A 17,606-nucleotide genomic window follows, 5' to 3' on the forward strand; every position below is an offset into this window, starting at 1 on the left:
CTAATATATGGAGAAGAATATGGAATTTTGAATCTTTATTGCCCCCCGCGCACCCCTTTAAATTTGTAACAGGAGCATTTTCTAAGTTGATAGCTTTTGGGGCCTGCCATACAATTATAGAAGATTTTAATTGCATTATGGACCCAGAGACAGATAGGATATCTAAGAGCACTACGGGTATATCTCTTAGGTCTGGACAACTGGCAGATCTGAATAAGGAGCTAGGGCTAGTAGATGTGTGGAGGTGCCTTCACTCTCAGGGTGGAGACTTTACTTTCTACTCTAACCCACACAAGTGCCATACCAGAATTGATATTTTTTTTCCCCCTCGACCCTTCTGAATTCCATAGTGTCCTGTAAAATAGGTAATATAGTTATTTCTGATCATGCCGCAGTTTACTTGGAAGTCAAGACTAGGGAAGTTAGGATAGGCCCCTGACATTGGTGTATGGATCCTTTCTTATTGAAGGATGACAAATTTATAAAATACTTTTTTCAGGAATTCAAAACCTTTTTGGAAATTAATCTAGGTAAGGCCAGTAACCCGTCGACGATGTGGGAGACATGAAGCCTTATGCGCGAGGTTTGGTCATCTCATATTCTGTGACCCAGAAAAGACAAAAGGCAGAACAACAGCGCCTGCTCGAAGCTCGCTTGTTGACAGGCCCTCTATTACTAAGCTACAAAGAATAACAGCCCTTAGGGCAGGCTTGAAATACCGCACTTACCCAAACGGCAAAGAGGGAAATATTATTCGCAAAGCAGAGATTATATGAATATGGCAACAAGCCTGGTAGATACCTAGTATACCTTGCTAGAAAAAAAAAGGCTCCTCAAGCTATTATGTCCATTAAAGAAAATGCTGGTACCTTGACTTGTGATCGTAAAAAGATTAATACAACCTTTAGAAAATTCTGTTTTGAACTGTACAAATTGTAGGACTGTGAGGATAGAACTGAGAAGATGGAGTCCTTCTTTAAAACTTGGCCTTTCCGGGTGCAATCTCAGAGCAGGTATCGATCTTGAATGTCCCCCTGATTACCCAGGAAGTTCTCAACGCAACTAGACAGCTCCAGAGTGGCAAAGCACCTGGACCAGATGGATTCCAGATTGAGTTTTATAAAGAATTTATAGGGGAACTGGTTGGGCCACTCGTAAATATGTATAATTATTCATATAGTCAGGGCCGCCTCCCACCTTCGTTGAGAGAAGCAAATATCTCTCTCATTCTTAAAAAAAAAGGCCCTAGAAGATTGCTCATCATATAGACCAATATATCTGCTAACATGGATTTCAAAATTCTCTCCAAAATGTTAGCTTTAAGATTGGAGAGGTTCTTACCAGACATCATAAAAGAGGACCAGACAGGGCTTATAAAGAGCCACAGATCAATTAATAATATTAGAAGGGTCTTAAACATGATACAAGCCTATCAACAGTGAAGAATACCGGGGTTGGTTGTCTCCTTGGATGTGGAGAAGGCATTTGATCGGGTAGAATGGCCATATCTTTTTATACACTGGAAAGGTTTGGTGTCTGAGAGGTGTTTTCTAAATGGGTCTCAGTATTCTACAATGACCCCAAAGCTGCTGTGATCACCAATGGTCTATGTTCGGATAGCTTCAGTTGGTAGGAGCTGCTGTCAGGCATGTCCTCTCTCACCATTATTATTCACGCTAGTAATCGAACCACTAGCAGAACTGACTCTAGCATAACGGCCCCGAGGGTTGGTTCGGGTAAACATAAAATTACTCTCTATGCAGATGACGTCCTCCTTTTCTTAAGTGATCCTTTGATACCTTTGCCCCACTTAATTCAAGTGGTCAATCTATTTAGTTTGTTCTCAGGCTACAAAATTAATTTTATGAAATTGGAGGCCATTCCATTGGGTGGTCTCGCAAGTATATCTAACTTATTGGAAGGATCTTGCTCTCCTTTTCGGTGGTCACTGGAAGGTTTTCTATACTTAGGTATTTATTACCCAAGTATTTGGTCAGCTGTAGAAAGCCAATTTTGTGTACCTATTAGAGAAAATAAGGCACGACCTTCAACGCTGGGGAGATCTTCCAATATCCTGGTTAGGTAGAGTAGCCTTAGTTAAAATGAATATTCTACCTCATCTTCTATATCCCATGAGAATGCTTCCTCTGATGTTGTTAAGATTGGCGTTGTGTAAGCACCACGGCTGGCTTGGTTTCTTTAGCTGGAATCATAGACGACTCCTTATCAAAGTAGGTATTTCCAAATACGAGATTATATACAGAAGAACACTACACTGATAGTCAATCCCTACAAATCAGATGGGGAAAGAAGAGTGCTATGGCTGATGGGCCCCCCCTCGGTCAGTACTCTTTGTCACTCATTACATAAGGATGTATCGAAAGACATGGAACGATTATTTAAAACATGGAACCAAGAATTGGGGTTAGAAATCTCTTCAGAAATGTGGGAGGTTATTTGGAAAAATGCCAGAAAGGTCTCTATTTGTAATAGAGCTCAAGCTATTCAATTAAAGATACTCCACAGGGCTCATATAGCATCTGAACAGTTGGCAAAATGTAAGGTAGGAGCATCCCCAATGTGTCCTAAATACAAAATAGAAGTTGGCACTCTCACGCATTGTCTATGGACATGCCATAAGATCCACAGGTATTGGGACAGAGTAGCGAATGCCTTGACAGAGGTCTTGGGTACGGAGATTAAACTGGATGCAGTGTCTCTACTTTTGGGCTTTCCAGATTTTCCCTCCCTGAACGTGCAAGGGAGAAAACTATTTACCATTCTCTTCTTTTGTGCAAGGAAAAATATTTTAGTGAATTGTGCAGCTGAAGGCTCTCCAGGACTCCCAAACTGGCACAAGTTAATCATGGAATATATCCTCCTTGACTTCCTTACAAATATGGTGCACCAAAAAACTGAATTATTCTATAAAACATGGCAGCCCTTTTTGAACTATATCGACACAGATATTTCAGCCATATTGTCCAGGGCCTTTGTCTGTCTGTGGTAGTGGTTCTGGCTGGCCTGGGCACCCCTGGGAGGAGGAATCCCATATAAATACGGGTTTTATTATGACTTGATGTAAATCTATTTTGAGCATGTACTTAGTTATTTAATTATTTTGTTGTTTATCGCTAGTAATGTTTGATATCCTATTTTATATTTTGGGTTGTTTGTAGGATAGATCAGTAGTTAGTTGGGTTTTTCACTTTTTGTTTGTCATTTCAGTATTTATTTAATTTTTTTCTTATTTTATCTTATATTGGTGTTTATACTTGTATTACTTTTGTAATTTTGTAAAAAAATCTTTTAAAAAATTTTCTTTTTTCAATAAAAATATCTATATAAAAGCAGTATCAGTCAGATAGCTGGGTGATTGTTAGGAAAGGTGAGAAGGTATTTTAAAGTCTCCAGTGAATATTCCTTTATTGTGAAGCAAGGACTGCCGGGAATGCACCTTCCAATCCATTCTTCCAGATGGCGGCCAACCACGGTGACTCAGTGGTTAGCATGCTGCCTCACAGCACCAGGGACCCGTTTAGATTCTAGCCTCGGGTGACTGTGTGGAGTTTGCATGTTCTCCCCATGTCTGCATGGGTTTCCTCCTGGTGCTCCGGTTTTCTCCCACAATCCAAAGATGTGCACGTCAGGTGAATTGGCCATGCTAAATTGCCCATAGTGTTATGTGCATTAGTCAGGGTGAGGGGAATGGGTCTGAGTGGGTTATTCTTTGGAGGGGCGGTGTGAGCTTGCTGGGCTGAAGGGCCTGTTTCAGTACTGTAGAGAATTTAATCTAAGAGCCCAGCTCTAGTGTTAAAAGTACAAATTTGAGACAGCCCAGGGAACCCCTTATGGACTCAGACCTGTAAGCCTCTCTCGGTTCGTCCCGGAGATCGTACTCTTTGGAAGTTTGGAATAAAAAACTTCTTACATACAGATTAGTTTAATTTTAGTCATCCCCTTTATTTACCAATAGCATCACTGGTACAACACTGATACCTATCTAAACTAACTAGGTTCTAATAACCTAGGAGAGTAGGGTACCAGCTCTTCACACGCCCCAGCAGGCTACTCTGATGTACTGATACAAAGTGGCTTCCTTTGTACAAAAGTTTACAAAAACATTGCATGTTCTTAATGAGACAGATAACAGTGAAAGACAATAATTTGTAAGGGAGAAAATTTAGTTGACAGGTCTATGTACACTTGACTAATCACTCCTACAGGCCCTAAGCCATTCATCAGATAGGAAAAACATACCCAGCTGAGTTAGGTGCCTGCTAGCGAGATAAACTCCTATAATAAAGCAGTACCAGTCTGAGCTAATTGGAGAGTTCATAAGGTAACTTTGCACAGCTCACATATCATATAGAATTGTTTTACAAAATGGCTTCTTAGCAAGGAGGGCAAACTTTTGACCATAAAGTGGCTTTTCGACACATTGTGCCAGAATCTCTTCAATGTTAGGCCTAGAATAATTCCTAAGCTAGGAGCAGACTCCTACTTTTTAAGCACTGAATCATTCTGTACCTGAGGCTGAAATGTTACCGTAAGGTTGCATTTAAACTGATTCATTTGTCTTTGAATTAAACATGCTTTTTTTTTCAGGGTTGTGATTCAAATTCAAATAAGACATAAGGTCTGATTAGTTAAAATTGACAGTAGGGCAGTCTGTGAGGTCTGTAGAGTGGTCTGCAAGAACCATCAATATTACCTTTTACAGATTTGTATTTAATAACTGGTAACGGTTACTCAATTTCATCATAAAGTCCCAAAATGTAATTAAATTCAATCCCTAACAGGTAAGCACTGAGTGTTAATTTTCTACTGGCTTCAACAGCCTCAGTACTAAAATGGTCTCTCTCTCTCTCTCTCCAGTGTCCTTTTGAACTCTCAAGTCAGGGTCTTGTAACAGCAAAGATTTTTTTTTCTGTCTGTGTGCCCAGCTTGCAAGGGGTGGTAAGAATCCATTATAATTGACAGGACCTGACCGTCAATTACAAGGTTTTTGATAGTACCGAATTTTGTTTTAGGGCCAGAATCAAACAGTCATTAATTTCACAAGGGAACAGCCAGGAATGTTATCACTTGGTGTCCTGTTTACACAGATTCACTGATGTTAAGGCAAATGTTCTTTATTCCCTTAGGGCATCCTGTTATCACTTGGTGAGCACAGACGTTTTTATCTTGAGATCCCCCCTTTTTCTGAACCTTCCTGCCTGTCTATTTTCTAATGTGCAGCAAATGTGTTCTGTAATTCATTTTAGTCTAAATGTCTAAAGACAAGTTTTAAGGCTATAGACTTTCTCACGAGGAACACCGTCTGCTTTGGATGGTGGGCAGCCTGAGGAAAGTGGGAAGTTGATTGGTGCACTTTATTATGGTTTATGACAGCTTTTGCTCTGTCTGCAGAAGAGTGCAAAAATACTTACACAAAGATTAAAAGTAGATAATGATAAAAGATGCTTCTACAGATTAAAGTAAGATCTTTCTCGAAGATTGTTGCAGGCCTATTACTTCTTGGAGTTTCTCTTTCCAAAGTGAAATGGTTGAAATTTGAAGTCAGATTCAGCAACTACAATGGTTTCTGTTGTTGAGTAGTTGGTGTTTACCTGTACAGGTAGACTCTCAGATCAGCAGAGGTTTGGGAGAGAGATATTTTTTGTTCCTCACTAGTCTTGTGGTTACAGCATTTGATGTCTTAGTTTATTGCTGAATGTCTTGTGGTCCTTTTGGCAAAGAATCCTCTTTCAAACAATGTCCCTCAAGGTTCTTCCTGGATCTTTCATAAACCTGTCATTATTACAACCAAGATAGAAAAGCAGGAGGCTGGAAGAACACAGCAAGCCAGGCAGCTTGATGATATGCTCAGGAGGTGGAGAAGTCAACGTTTCGGGTGTAACCCTTCTTCAGGACAACCAAACCAAAGGTTGCTGAGTTAACTTCAAATCAGCAATTGTTCCACTGGGTAAATACATTAATTATGTTAAGGGCTTTTTCTGTCTCGTAGTCTTCCAGAAGCTTTGAATTCTGACTCCTTTAGAAGAAACATTATATTTTCCAAAAGTTTTAATTAATGTTGAGATTACACAATTTAATAGATTTTGAATTAATCTAATGTAACCCATTATTGTCTGCTGAGACTTCAATCTTGAAAAGACTTTTAAAATTTAATTTAAAGATTTATTTCACAAGATGCAGTTGTAGAGTAGGATAAAAGGCCAACACAACCGAAGTTCCTTGAACTGAGCTGTACTGATCTACATTCTATTTTAAGGAAGACATGTAACCCTCCAAGGGGAAAAAAAACTTCCAGGAATACAGGTGACCAGAGTTGGTAACACTTCCTCACTCCCAATCATATTACCTTTTCTTCACTGCTGAAGTAACCATTATAGATGCCGGGTGCATGCACTTCTGATACCGCATATTAGAACATAGAACATAGAAGAATACAGCGCAGTACAGGCCCTTTGGCCCTCGATGTTGCGCCAATCCAAGCCCACCTAACCTATACTAACCCACTATCCTCCATATACCTATCCAATGCCCGCTTAAATGCCCATAAAGAGGGAGAGTCCACCACTGCTACTGGCAGGGCATTCCATGAACTCACGACTCGCTGAGTGAAGAACCTACCCCTAACTTCAGTCCTATATCTACCCCCCCTTAATTTAAAGCTATGCCCCCTTGTAATACCCGACTCCATACGCGGGAAAAGGTTCACGCTGTCAACCCTATCTAACCCCCTAATCATCTTGTACACCTCAATCAAGTCACCCCTAAACCTTCTTTTCTCTAGTGAAAACAGCCCCAAGTGCCTCAGTCTTTCCTCATACGATCTTCCAGAGGAGGTTTACCAGGCAACATCCTGGTAAACCTCCTCTGCACCCATTCCAGTGCCTCCACATCCTTCCTATAGTATGGCGACCAAAACTGCACACAATATTCCAGATGCGGCCGCACCAGAGTCTTATACAACTGCATCATGACCTCAGGACTCCGGAACTCAATTCCTCTACCAATAAAAGCCAGTACGCCATATGCCTTCCTCACCGCACTATTTACCTGGGTGGCAACTTTCAGAGATCTGTGTACATGGACACCAAGATCCCTCTGCTCATCCATACTACCAAGTATCCGACCATTAGCCCGGTACCCCATCTTTTTGTTATTCTTCCCAAAGTGAATCACCTCACACTTAGCTACATTGAATTCCATTTGCCACCTATCTGCCCAGCTCTGCAGCTTCTCTATATCCTGCTGTAACCTGCCACATCCTTCCTCACTGTCAACAACTCCTCCGACTTTCGTATCATCCGCAAACTTGCTCACCCAACCTTCTAACCCCTCTTCCAGGTCATTTATAAAAATGACAAACAGCAATGGTCCCAAAACAGATCCTTGCGGAACACCGCTAGTGACGGCACTCCATGAAGAAACTTTGCCATCAACTACTACCCTCTGTCTTCTTCCATCCAGCCAATTCCTAATCCAAACCTCCAACTCACGCTCAATGCCATATCTCCGTATTTTCTGCAGTAGCCTACCATGGGGAACCTTATCAAACGCCTTACTAAAATCCATATATACCACATCTACCGCTTTCCCCTCATCAACCTCCTTCGTCACCTTTTCAAAGAATTCAATAAGGCTTGTGAGGCATGACCTGCCCTTCACAAAACCATGCTGACTATCCTTGATCACATTATTCCTATCCAGATGTGCATAAATCCTATCCCTTACAATTCTCTCTAAGACATTGCCCACAACAGAAGTGAGACTCACCGGCCTATAGTTACTAGGGTTATCCCCACTCCCCTTTTTGAACAAGGGAACCACATTTGCTATCCTCCAGTCTTCTGGCACTACTCCTGTAGACAAAGAGGACATAAAAATCAAGGCCAATGGCTCTGCAATCTCCTCCCTTGCTTCCCAGAGAATCCTAGGATAAATGCCATCAGGCCCAGGGGACTTATCTATTTTCACCTTTTCCAGGATTTCCAACACCTCTTCTCTACATACCTCAAAGCCATCCATTCTACTTATTTGTGACTCAGTATTCACATCGACGACAATGCCCTGTTCCTGAGTAAATACTGAAGAAAAGTATTCATTCAGTGTCTCCCCAATCTCTTCCGCCTCCACACGCAACTTCCCACTACTATCCTTGACTGGACCTATTCCTACCCTATTCATTCTTTTATTCCTAACATACCTATAGAAAGCCTTAGGGTTTTCCCTAATCCTACCGACTAAGGACCTTTCATGTCCCCTCCTTGCTGCTCTTAGCTCTCTCTTCAGGTCCTTCCTGGCTACCCTATAACTCTCAATCGCCACAATTGAACCTTCACGTCTCATCTTGAGATAGGCCGCCCTCTTCCATTTAACAAGGGATTCCAATTCCTTATTAAACCACGGCTCCCTCGCACGACCCTTTCCTCCCTGCCTGACAGGTACATAATTATCAAGGACACTCAATAGTTGCTCCTTGAACAAGCTCCACATATCATTTACACTCTTGCCTTGGAGTCTACTTTTCCAAGCCACACATCCTAAGTCGTGCCTCACCGCATCATAATTTCCCTGACCCCAGCTATAACTCTTGCCCTGTAGTACACACTTATCCCTCTCCATCACGAGAGTAAAACTCACCGAATTATGGTCACTATCCCCAAAGTGCTCACCTACCTCTAATTCTAACACCTGGCCTGGTTCGTTACCCAGAACCAAATCCAGTATGGCCTCACCTCTTGTTGGCCTGTCTACATATTGTGTCAGGAAACTCTCCTGCACACATTGAACAAACACTGACCCATCTAACGAACTTGAGCTATAGCTTTCCCAATCAATATCAGGAAAGTTAAAGTCCCCCATAACAACCACCCTATTACTGTCACTCATCTCCTGAATCACCTTCCCTATCCTTTCTTCAATGATTCTAGGACTATTAGGAGGCCTGTAAAAGACTCCTAACAGGGTGACCTCACCTTTCCTATTCCTAACCTCAGCCCAAACTACCTCAGATGGCAAGTCCTCATCCATCGTCCTTTCCACCACTGTAATACTATCTTTGACAAGCAATGCCACACCTCCCCCTCTTTTACCCCCACCTCTGACCCTACTAAAACATTTAAATCCTGGAACCTGCAACAGCCAATCCTGTCCCTGTTCTAGCCATGTCTCCGTAATAGCCACAACATCGAAGTCCCAGGTACCAACCCATGCTGCAAGTTCACCTACCTTATTTCGTATACTTCTTGCATTGAAGTATACACACTTCAAGCCACTTTCCTGTTTACAGGCACCCTCCTTGGAAATTGATGCCATGTTCCTAACCTCCCTACACTCCAGGCCCTGCACCCTGAAGCTACAATCTGGGTTCCCATGCCCCTGCAGAGTTAGTTTAAACCCCCCCCAAGAGCACTAGCAAACCTCCCCCCAAGGATACTGGTGCCCCTCAGGTTCAGGTGTAGACCATCCTGTTTATAGAGGTCCCACCGTCCCCAGAAAGAACCCCAGTTATCCAAAAACTGGAATCCCTCCCTCCTGCACCATCCCTGTAGCCACGCATTTAAGTGTTCTCTTTCCCTATTCCTCGAATCTCTATCACGTGGCACGGGTAACAAACCAGAGACAACAACTCTGTTCGTTCTAACTCTGAGCTTCCAACCTAGCTCCCTGAAAGCCTGTCTAACATCCTCGGCACTCCTCCTACCTATGTCGTTGGTGCCAATATGGACCATGACTTCGGGCTGCTCCTCCTTCGCGCTTTTAAAGGGGGAAAAAACCCACCCAGGTAAGCTTACACTAACTGCTTCCGGGTCTCGGCTGCCCCTCTGGTCGTCGTCACTTCCCCCTGGTGCTCCCGCTCTTTCTGTGAAGAGAGAGTGAAAGAGAAAAAAAAACACCGCTGCCCGCTACCGGTAAGCACTTTTAAAACCAAACGGTCTTACCTTCGCTGCTGCTCGCACTGGAAATGACCGACGGCTTCGAAGGTTGAGTATAAATACTCACCGCTTTCCTTCCCGGCTGCCCCTCTGGTCGTCGTCACTTCCCCCTGGTGCTCCCGCTCTTTCTGTGAAGAGAGAGTGAAAGAGAAAAAAAAACACCGCTGCCCGCTACCAGTAAGTACTTTTAAAACCAAACGGTCTTACCTTCGCTGCTGCTCGCACTGGAAAATCTCTTCCACTATTCTTAAGTAAAAACTGTTAAAAGAACATTTCTTCCTTAGAACAAAAACAGATATTGCTGGAAAAGCTCAGCAGGTCTAACATCATATGTGGAGAGAAATCAGACTTAACGTTTTGGGTCCAGTGACCCTCAGAAGGATTCTTAACGGAATATTGAAACAGAAGGAAGTATTCAGTCATTTAAATCTCTTCCACTATTTGGTTGGATTATTGCTGATGTATATATTAATGCTATTTACCCACCTTGATTTCATTTCCTTAATATCCTTATTCAATAAAAGCCTTTCTGTACTGAAATTTTCAGTTGGTCCTCAGTCTCAGAAACTTGTTTGTTGTAAGAGTTCCAGATTCGCTAGTCTTTGTGTGAAGATATGCTTTCTTGCATGACCATCAATTGCTATTCTGTAATTTTAAGGTTTCATTTCTTGTTCTATTCTTATCAGAACCACTAGGTCCTATTTAGCTTATAAGCATTCTTTAACAGTCTTAAATAGATTCACTCTTTAGCATTCGAAACTCAAGACTAATCTGTGCAAATTATCTTTAATGTTTTTAAGTCCTGAGTGTTTTGTGTCAGTCAGTAAACAAATTTAGGAAGATTATTGCTTGTTAAATCACTTGTTGATAGCTCAACTCCCCTTATTAATATTCAGCTACCTTACCAAACTTGCAAAAACAAGCTAAATGTCAAGAAAATGCATCATGGAAATCAGAGGGATTTCTTGACGAATACAGCTTGCCACTTGCTCCAAAGGACATCAATGTTGAGCACTGGGCACTGACATCTCAGGAAACCAGCCATAGATACTGGGCTTGAGCACTGACACATCTGTACTTCAGTGTTGCACTGACAACTTTCATTATAATGTCGCTGCAAGGACACCAAATACTCAAGGACATACATTGGTCCATGGACTGACGAGAATGCAAATCCAGGCTCTTTGCTCATTACCATAGCGCACATTCACCCTGAACTTACCTGGATGGTCCTAGCATCCCTGCTTACATCGCCTTGCCATGACATTTTACACTTTCCTCCTAGATACCAGGCTAATATTTCTTCTGTCTTACCTTGCCTCACAGACACAAAGTTCAGAAGTTTGTCTTGGTAATCATTGGGCCTTAGTCAAGTCAAGGGTGTTAGCCTTTGGTCAGGGATTGCTGGCACAGTAAATCAAAAGTCACCACTGAACCAGTTCCTTGGTCATGGTCAGATATTCAGGGGTCAGAGTCAAGATGCTTGCCACAGAAAGGGTGAGGAGCTGAATGTGAGGCAGCCTTCCACCTGTTTTGACTCTGTATGCCCTTTTGTGACAGGTGTGATAGACAGGATAAACTGTTCCCCCATCCACTGAAGGATTAGTTTACATAGATTTAAGGTTTCGTAAAAGAGATGCAGGGAGAATGTGAAGAATAACTTTTTTTAATGCAGCAGTTGGTAATGACCAAGAACTTGCTTCCTATGGGGGTGATGAAAGTGGAATCAAGCAATGATTTTTAAAGGGAAATGAATGGGCACTTAAAGGAAGTACACTTTTAGGGGCATGAGAATGGAGTAGGGGAATAGGAGTGATCACTCCCAGGAGAACCAGCATGGACTTGAACTCATTCTTAAATATACACAACTCCATCAAGGACGGATACCTCAGTACCTCACTCTACTGCAAGCCTATGGATAACCTGATGATGCTGCACTTCTCTAGATTCCACCTTAATATTTGTCTTCTGCATTATAAGTGACTCTATAACACTACATAGGCCCTCACATAGCTGTAGAGGCATCAGTCTGCAGATCCCCATCCTCCCTGGGCCTCATTAGCTACTCTATTCACACAGCTGCCTCTTCTAATGCTGCAGCAATTGTACCAATGGGAACATGTGACAAGATACCAGCCAATTGGAAATGGGAATCCCACCAAGAAAATGCTATGCCTCATCAAAGACTTTGTTTGAGATTGAATTGCAATCCCTGCACTGACTGTATTTGAGCCTAGAGGAGAATCCAATGATGGGTATCTTTCTTAATTATGGTGGTTAGTTGGGCATAGAATTTCAAATGTTTTGTTTGCCCTAAAATGTATCCTGCAACTCAACATCTACTAAGCACTCTAATCAAATAAATAATACAAACTGGAACGGAGGCACCCGAGGGAAGTGAATGATCATTTGTGAAGGTACCACAGGGTCTGGTCACATAGATCGAAGCAAACAGCTAGTCTATAGTAAACAAGATGTGGAGGAATCGGTGCTGGACTGGGGTGGACAAAGTTAAAAATCACACATCAGGTTATAATCCAACAGGTCTAATTGAAAGTACATGCTTCTGGAGTGCTGCTCCTTTGTCAGGTAGTTAGTGGAGCAGGATCATAGGACACAGAATTTATCGTAAAAGATCAAAGTGTCAGACAACTAATTGTGATGTATTGAACAAACGTAGATTGCTGTTAAGTTCTTAATCACTTAGATTGGGGATGCAAGTTTTGATTGATTAATGTGGGAATCCTAGATCTCTTTCAAGTCACAGCCCTGATATAACTTAAGGTTTTATCATGATATTAAAAAAAAAGTGATGTCTCAGCTCAGTCACTGAAAGAATTACTCAGTGATATCAACAAGTTTAATCCCACCATGAGACTGAGCATACTCTTTAAAATCAGTCTCATTCTTAGACATATGCACTTCCGTCAAGGACGGCCATCTCAGTACCTCACTCTACTGCAAGCCCATGGGTAACCTCATGATGCTGCACTTCCCTAGCTTCCATCTTAAACATATTAAAAACAGCCATCCCTTACGGACAAGCTCTACACATACATAGGATCTGTTCAGATGAGGAGGAACATGACAGACATCTGAAGGATGCCCTCATAAAAGCAGGATACGATGCTCCACTCATCAATCACCAGTTCTGACGTGCCATAGTGAGAAACCATAATTACTTCCTCAGGAGACAGACACAGGATATGGTTAGGGTATTCTTCATCGTCCAGCACTTCCCGGGAGAAACTATGCCATGTTTTTCACAGCCTACAGCAAATTATTGATGAGGATGAGCACCTCACCAAGATCTTCCCTACACCTCCACTTCTCACCTTTAAATAACTGCCAAACCTTAAACACACCATTGTTTGCAGCAAACTGCCCAGCCTTTAGGACAACATCTACCACATCACCATACAACCCTGTCATAGCAACCATTGCAAGACGTGTAAGAATATCGATATGGATACTACTATTACATGTGGAGAAACCACCCACTACGTGTGTGGCCTACTCACGTGACTCGGCCAACGTTATCTCATATGCTGCAGGCAAGGACACTCTGAGGCATAGTACATTGGCAAAACCAAGCAGAAGCTACGACAATGGATGAATAGACATTGTGCAACAATTGCCAGACAGGCATATTCCCTTCTGCTGGGGGAGCACTTCGGCAATCAAGGACATTCAGCCTCAGATCTTCAGGTGTCCATTCTCCGAGGTGGACTTCAGTTTATGCAATAAACACAGAGTCGCTGAGCAGAAACTGATAGCCAAGTTTGGTGCCCGTGAGGATGGCATCAGCTGGGATCTTGGGCTCACTACAGGTGACCCCACTACACTATACATTCTCATAGATACACACATACACACACACACACAATCACACTCACACAGACCCTGTCACATACACACGTGCACACCCTCTTACAGGCATATACTCTGTGACACATGCACACACGCTCCTCCCTTTCCCCTATACACATGCTCTCTCTTTCTTCCTCCTCACTCTGCCCCCCCCCCACACACACATACATACACACACACGTTTTTCCTCTCTCACACTTATAAATGTATGGGGTGAAATTGCAGTAGCAGATTTGTATTTGCAGATACATTCTATTTGTTCGAAAAACAATCTGTAGGCAGTCAATCAATGTGACATTTTATTAATTCCTAGTTTGGAAATGGAACAGGCCTGACCCAAGGCTGGGATACAGACAGACTCTAACCTCACACCTTCAAAGCATTGCCTGAGCTGAGATCTTAGTTTTTTTTTAATATACTGATAAAACCTTAAGTTATCTCAGGGCTGTGACTTGAAAGAAATTCTGGGATTTACATACTAATCAACCAAAACCTGCACCCCCATTCTAAGTGATTGAAGACTTGACAGCAATCTACGTTTGTTCAATACATCGCACCAATTGTATGACACCTTGATTTTTTATTGTAAATTCTGTGTCCCATGATCCTGCCCAACTAGCTACCTGATGAAGGAGCAATGCTCCGAAAGCTTGCACTTTTAAATTAAACTGCTGGACTATGGACTACAGTCTGATGTTGTGTGATTTTTAACTATAGTAAACAAACCATAGGGATAACTAAAGAAATCAACTGAGCATTGAGTCAACATGACAACTGTTAGAAAAGGCTCCCAATATCATGACAAAGAACAAGAAGTGGTAAATCAGCATAGAACTATTGAATGACTGACAGTAAAATAATTGGACCTTATAGTTGATTTTATTGTTCTTGTGGCTGAAGTAACCCTCTTTAATGTTTGTTTACTGTCAAAGACAGATTGGCCAATATTGTATAGTGTTGTAACTAAAGTCAAATACTCTACTCTGTCTGCCCTGCGGATTTGTGAATTGTTCAGTAAGTAAGACTTTGTGTGTTTTAAATTCCTGAGTCTTTTCTGCTTTGGCCTGAAGTACAAATGCTGTGCTACTGAATTAAAAATCACACAACACCAGGTTATAGTCCAACAGGTTTAATTGGAAGCACACTAGCTTTCGGAGCGACGCTCCTTCATCAGGTGATAGTGGAGGGCTCGATCGTGACACAGAATTTATAGCAAAAATTTGCAGTGTGATGTAACTGAAATTATACATTGAAGAATTGATTGTCTGTTAAGCTCAGGACAACTCCATACAACCCTGTCACGGTGGACGCTGCAAGACGTCTCAGATTGTGGACATAGATACCATTATTACGCATGGGAACACCTCCCACCTTGTACATGGCAGGTACTCATATGACTCAGCCAACGTTGTCTATCTTATACATTGCAGGCAAGGATGCCCGGAGGCATGGTACTTTGGGGAAACCGAGCAAAGGCTACGACAACGGATGAATGGGCACCGCACAACAATCAACAGACAGGAGGGTTCCCTCCCAGTTGGGGAACACTTCAGTGGTCCAGGACATTCAGCCTCGGACCTTCGGGTGACCTTCCTCCAAGGTGGACTTCGGGCCAGGCAGCAGAGGAAAGTGGCCGAGCAGAGGCTGATAGCTAGGTTCGGTACCCATAGGGAGGGCCTCAACCGGGACCTTGGGTTCATGTCACATTACAGGTGATCACCATTGCACTACACACACACACACAGATATTCCGACATACACACACACACTCTCACATACACACGGACACAGGTACACACAGACGCGCACACAGACACCCACACACACCCTTATAGACACACACACTCCCACACATGCACCCCCCCACAGACTTAAGACACTCTGCACTCGCTACACACACACACAGACTTTCTCACACTCACAACCCCCACCCCAGACAGACACACACACACACAGACAGACAAAGACCCACATGCACACATATATTTTGTGGGGCGAATTTGTACTTGCAGAGTTACATTGCACTTTGCTCAAAAACTGCATACATTCATGTAGAACTCTGAGCTCAGAAACTGCATGAATTTATGTAAAACTCTGTTATCTCACTTTTTAGATTAGAATCAATCTAAACGTCAGGTCATAGACAGAGAACACAGGGGGCTAACACCTTCAACATATTGTCTAGCTATCACCATTGTTAACAGCTAACCCGAGAATGCAACTTTAAAAAAAGGGTTTTGTGATTTACACATGAAAGAAGTGAAACTATCACTGTATTCTAACAGATGAAAGGCTTAACAGACAATCAATTCTTCAATGTATAATTTCAGTTACATCACACTGCAAATTTTTGCTATAAATTCTGTGTTACGATCGAGCCCTCCACAATCACCTGATGAAGGAGCGTCGCTCGGAAAGCTAGTGTGCTTCCAATTAAACCTGTTGAACTATAACCTAGTGTTGTGTGATTTTTTAACTTTGTACACCCCAGTCCAACACCGGCATCTCCCAATCAGTGCTACTGAATGTTACAGATCAGAACGGTCTCTAGGTTTAGTGTCAGTGTCCGAGGACTTAGAAGAAAATGAAACAGATAGTCATCTGTCATGGGAATGTGAAGATAGTAATGTAGTGTTAATGTCACTGGACCAGTAATCAAGAACCCCCGCTGGGGCCATGATTTCAAATCCCATCATGGCAGATAGTTAGAATTTGAACAAAGTATTAAGCTAGACTATTCAGAACAACGCAATTGTTTTTATAAGATAATAAGAATCAGGAGTAAGCCATCCAAATTTCTGTGTTTTTCATCTCCAACTTAATTCCCCAACTGATCAAAAATGTATCTATCTAAGCCTTAAATATACACAAGGACTCTGCCCACACAGAGTTCCAAAGACTGTTAACGTACTGAAAGAAGGAGTTTCTTCTCACCTCAGTCTTACATTGGCACCCTTTTATTCTGAGTCTGTGCACTTTGGTTGTTTATTCTCCTATGAGGGGTAAAAACAATGACTGCAGATGCTGGAAACCAGATTCTGGATTAGTGGTGCTGGAAGAGCACAGCAATTCAGGCAGCATCCGAGGACGCCTGTCCTCGGATGCTGCCTGAATTGCTGTGCTCTTCCAGCACCACTAATCCTCCTATGAGGGGTACCCTGTCAAGCTCCGAAAGAATCCTAAATGTTTCAGTGAGATCAATCTCACCAGACCAGGGATCATCTAGGTAAAAACAATGACTGCAGATGCTGGAAACCAGATTCTGGATCAGTGGTGCTGGAAGAGCACAGCAGTTCAGGCAGCATCCAACAATCATCTCGGTTCATCTTCTCTGAGCTTCCTCCAATGAATTGATATATTTTCTTAAATAAGGGGACAAAACTGCTCACAGTACTGCAGATGTGGTCTCACCAGCATCTTGGACACTGCAATAAGACTTTTGTACTCTTATACTCCAAACCCTTTGAAATAAGGGCCAACATTCTATTATCCTTCTGATTACCTCCTGCACCTTTGTGTTAGTTTTTTATGTTTCATGCACACGTTCCCTCAAGTCCCTATATGTTGCAGCTTTCTGCAGTTTTTCTCTAATAAATGTTACCCTGTCCTTTTGTTCTCCTCTCAAAAATGAACAATTTCACATTTTCCCACATTATGCTCCACGTTTTGCCTACTCACTTAATCGATCACTATCTTTCTCTAAACTTTTTGTATCCCTCTTGCAACATGCGATTGGGATTAAAAACCCATATGGTGCTTACTCTTTAGAGAAGGAAATCTATTGTC

The 17,606-nt window shown here is 42.3% G+C and overlaps 1 long non-coding RNA gene across 1 annotated transcript in view; it reads left to right on the forward strand.

The window, feature by feature from the left end:
• LOC148145265 (uncharacterized) overlaps positions 1 to 16,086 on the forward strand; it is a 101,004-nt gene extending 84,918 nt beyond the window's left edge. The window contains exon 3 of the long non-coding RNA XR_015761358.1: positions 15,251 to 16,086. This is a non-coding gene — a long non-coding RNA (uncharacterized LOC148145265). The remainder of the gene's footprint in view (positions 1 to 15,250) is intronic.
• The last annotated feature ends 1,520 nt before the right edge of the window (positions 16,087 to 17,606 follow it).

This window comes from Chiloscyllium plagiosum, unplaced genomic scaffold (genome assembly GCF_037043375.1).
Source record: "Chiloscyllium plagiosum isolate Xiang-an unplaced genomic scaffold, Cpla_swu_hap1 HiC_scaffold_25, whole genome shotgun sequence".
Taxonomy (NCBI): Eukaryota; Metazoa; Chordata; class Chondrichthyes; order Orectolobiformes; family Hemiscylliidae; genus Chiloscyllium; species Chiloscyllium plagiosum.